Consider the following 4855-nt stretch of genomic DNA (forward strand, 5'->3'; position numbering starts at 1 on the left):
TCAAACCCTAACCAAATCCTAATCCAAACCCTACACTCTAAATCAAACCCTAAATCGAACCCTAGTCAAACCCTAATCCAAATCCTAATAATTCCTATGACAAATTTAAACCTCAATATCTAATGAATAAACCGTTGATCTCAATTTAAAATTTGCATACTTTTTAAAAATCAAGTTTAAAACAAGCACAAAAAATTTGAAAAGGATTGGAGTTGCCAAATTGACGAAAACCTCAATAATGTGTTTGGATGTTAGTTGGGCTCGTTCTTCAATCTTGATGCCAACCTTCCAAAGCCAATTTCTCTTCTTTGCGCCATTCAATTGGTTTCAAATTTCTCATGGACATAAAAAAACAAGTCTAATACCCTCTTACACAAGCTTTACTTCAATCTAACTAGTACATTGCATGAAATCTTAAAAACCCTCATTGGACCTAAAATTCTACTTTCTGAGACCTTGACCTGCTTAAACCTCAATATCTCTTACTTCAACCGTTAGATCGAGCTTAAATTCACAACATATATTTAACACAACTATTATCATGAATCCAAAAAATTTCACTTGTAGATCTACAAAAAACTCTCGAAATCACTCAAAATATAAACCCTATTTTATTTCATAAAATCCAAGTCATCCGAAGCAAACCTCCACTTTACAAAGCTCTTACAAAGTCATATCAACTGCAAATCACCCAAAATCAATGCCCATAGAAACCCTATCTAATCTTCTATCAAACCCCACTCTTTGATCTGCCAAAGAGTCTTGGAGTCGTCATCGAGACTCGGTTTTGTGCCTCAGGGTCTAATTTCGACCCTGGTTCATAACCGGCCCTCTCCGGGTATCAACTTTTGTCTTCTTGAGGTAATTTTTACTAATTTGCACTCCTAACTCCTCCCTACATATGTCTATATCCTTTATTTTTCTAATCTACCTTGTTTTGCCTTATTTATGGCCTTACAAAGTAAATAGAAGCATAATTTGTAAAAAGGTAGTATTAGCACCTTTAATTTTTCTACCCTTTTACTAATATCTATTTTTCCAAGATAATTTGCTATAATATTTTTGAAGTGAGATCCTCAAAACATGATATATTTCTTCACCCTTTCACCTACTAGTTATATTACATCACGACAATGTCCCTACCGCTGCAAACATTAACCGTCTTGACATATATGTGTTGTGTCGATATAACCCTAGATGCCTGAACATGAAGCCCAACCATTCCATGAGCTCTGGTGTAATTACCTCAGCTGTCCGCCAACCTTGGTTCTTCTCAAATGATGACATTCCACCTTTGAAATAACTTCTTGGTCAAAAGTCACTAGATTCCTCAACACCCATCGCAATCTCTCCAACTTGAAGAAATAGTATTTTTTCGAGGATCTTCTCATCAATACCGATAACGCATCCTTTTACTACACTCGATCCATCCTGTGGGTGATAGTTCGTGACGTATTCTTCCACTAATGCCACATTAATTGAAAGCAAACTATTTGATCTTTGCAAAAATTGAAACATTTGCACGTTTCAAAAATCTTATATTTTCCTTGGCGTCCAGCAAATCTCTAGCTTCATAGGCTCCATATTGGTAACGATTACTACGGATGGTGGTCCTAAATTACGTTTAGCTTTCACATTTCGACCACTTTTCTCTCTATCCATAGCTCTCTTTGTACTCTCAATTTCCATGACGCACATTCTTTCAAGCTCTAACCGTCAATACTATGTTCCAGAATTCCGAAACACCCGAAATTGTAACACTGAAAAGAAACAATAACAGAATGCGACACCTGAGAATGATTGCAAATGGGTGCCCCACTCCTATTCTTTTACCTAGTGGTGATAACGACAACATGTTACCTCTACTATCCATTTCTCACCTCCGTCCTATCTGACACATTAGTAATTACTAACTATCCTTCAGCCGCCTCTACACCCTAATGCACTTAATTAGGTGTATCCTAAGTACATTCGACGTGACCTCCTCCAGAAATTGAAAACCCGTCCCGAATTTTATGTATGATATAACCGTAATCGGTTTTCGTTAATGCGGTGTCGTATTACGTGCTTTCCTGCTCGAGAACGCGCCGAGCGTCTGGCTGTAGAAGGTAGTATGGAGAGTCACCGATAGTCAAGCAGTCTATGAATTTTTGACTGCTGGAATATAAACGACTGCAACAATGTACCGTAAATCTATACGGGTGCTCTTCGACTGCTTGTCGAAGTCCTTTTTGCCCCAGCCTGTAGGTCTCTAGACGTTACAGAGGACCCCGTACAACCCAAACTGTTAACCTTCAATACTGCTTTGTACTTACGATCTTGTATCCACTGACTGTCTTGTTAGATTAACCCAATAAATTTCATTCACTCCGCATACTCAATCCTATAGACACCCTTTTAATCCTTCAATCACAGACGTAACTCGATTTCACAAAACAGTCAAGAGTATTCAAACCCACTTCATTTAAAAATCCCGATTCACCATTACAACACTGACTTCAGCAGCGATTGCCTCAGTCTTCCCCAAAACTCTACGAAGAAGAAAAATCCAAATTCTATGTCTTTCCTTTCCCGACCCGAAGCATGAAGCTCTTCTCTCTAATTCCCTTGATTTTCAAAAACTTCCAATGAAAAACGAACTGGTAACCTTACAGAAGCTTGAAAACTCGCTCCCCTTCCCCCCGATTTTTCCTTGAAAAAAAAAACCCCCCCCTCAAAACTATATCCCCCCTAACCTTATCCTCTGAATTTCTTCAATCTTCCGTCTTAGATCCGGAATTGGCTCCCACCTCAAGCTTGGATCCGAAATTGGCTCTCGCCGTCAAGCTTTCTCCTCCGTTTTTACCTTTAAGAAATCCATTTATCGAAAACAACGTTCCCTGAAACGGCACAGAGAACAGGACAGCCTGAAACAGAATCGAACCCCGTAATCGGGACCACATTGAGTCGCCCGACCAATTCAGGTCCTATATTGGTAAAGATGCCTGTAGTAACCTGGATGTTCCCGTAATTGGGTCAAATTGGTCTTCGCATCAGATTGGCTAAGACCCGTAGTAAGACCTGGATTTCCCGTAATTGGACCACATTGAGTCGCCCGACCAATTCAGGTCTCATATTGGATAAGAAGATCCGGATTGGATTATCGAAATTGGATCCAATTGGCTCCTCGAACCCGTCGTGTGAATTGGTCCTTCTCTTCCTGCTGACTCCCGTTATTGGAATCGAACGGGGTATTTCAGTATGCCCCAGCTGACTGTAACGGAGTCACTGAACCTGACCACTCAGTATTTGTACTGGAGTTGGTCGATGCTCCCAATATTCGAGGTAACTGAATATTAATAAAATTCCCCTTTCTTTTTATTTTCACTGTATACTCGTGTTACAACACGACAGCGGGTACTGAAACGATGACCCATGAAATCCTCCAATTGAACAGACTCATTGGAAAATCCTTCAATCACACGATATGGTTCATGCTAGTGAACTTGAAATTAGCACAAAAAATGATTAAACCTGCTATCATACAATAATACCAAATCGTTGGGTATAAAATTCTTCGAACGTAGTTTACTATCATAGTAACTCTTCCGCCATTTTTGAGTTGCTTCCATGTTAAAGAGAGCTGTAGCCCATATTTCATCCAATTTGTCCAACTGTGCCAACCGATATTGGAGTGATTACTTATCTCCAACACATTCATCCAACGCAATGCACAAACTCTGAACTTCCAATTCAATTGATAATATTGCTTCTTATCCATACACCAATTGAAATGGTGTGGAATTGGTAGTCACTTTATATGCAGTACGATACGCCCACAATGTCGCAAACAATTTAGTATCCCAATCTGTTTCTGCGTCCAAAATTGTTTTGGTTAAAATCTTACATAGAATACCATTGGTCTTTTCCGTCTGTCCATTGGTCCGAGGATGATATGGTGTTGTTTTCCTGTGCTTGATTTCGTATGTGTTCATCAAGGTTGCTATAGTAACATTTATGAAATGAGTGCCGCGATCACTAACCAATTCCTTCAGACACCCAAATTAAGTAATAATATTCTCATATAGAAAAGTCGCCATCATACTCGTATTATCATTGCGGGTAGCAATAGCCTCCACCCATTTGGTTACATAGTCCATGGCAAGTAAAATATACCGCTTTTATCCATGTCTTGATACTGGTGCAATGGGTCCAATAAAATCAATTCCCCATTTCTCAAATGGTGCCTGTGCCAAGATTGGTACTAACGGCATTGCTAAAGTACCTGTGGGTCGACCAATTCGTTGACAAGGATTACAACGATGAATAAATTGGTGCACATCAGAAAACATTGTGGGCCACCAATATCCGGCCATTAAAGCCTTGCGAGCAGTACTGTCTCCCGCGAAATGTCTACCACAACTATCTAAATGACATCCCTCCAGTATTGATTGTACTTCACTAAGAAAGATGCAACGGTGTAGAATTCCATCCCGGCCTTGTTTATACAAGGCATCTCTCATCATCGTATATGGTGCACTTTTTAAAATCAGTCGTTTCTTGAGTTTCTCACTATATGTATGTGGGAATGTTTGAAATGTCAAATATTGAATCAATTCACTATAGTCGGTTGTAATCACTTCGATGACAAATAACTGCGCATCAAGAAGTGTTTCACTAATAGGCTCATTACCCAAGATATTGGACAATCGGGACAAGTGATCCGCATTGGCATGTTTCTTTTCTGGTCATACATTGATAGTAAAATTAAATTCTTCAAGTAATAACACCCATCAAACAATGCATCCACTCAATTAAGGCTTATTAATCATGTATTTGAGGGCATCATGATCCACATAAAAGACAAAGGAATACC

The sequence above is a fragment of the Physcomitrium patens genome, chromosome 21 (assembly GCF_059467195.1).
Source record: "Physcomitrium patens ecotype Gransden chromosome 21, ASM5946719v1, whole genome shotgun sequence".
Lineage (NCBI taxonomy): Eukaryota > Viridiplantae > Streptophyta > Bryopsida > Funariales > Funariaceae > Physcomitrium > Physcomitrium patens.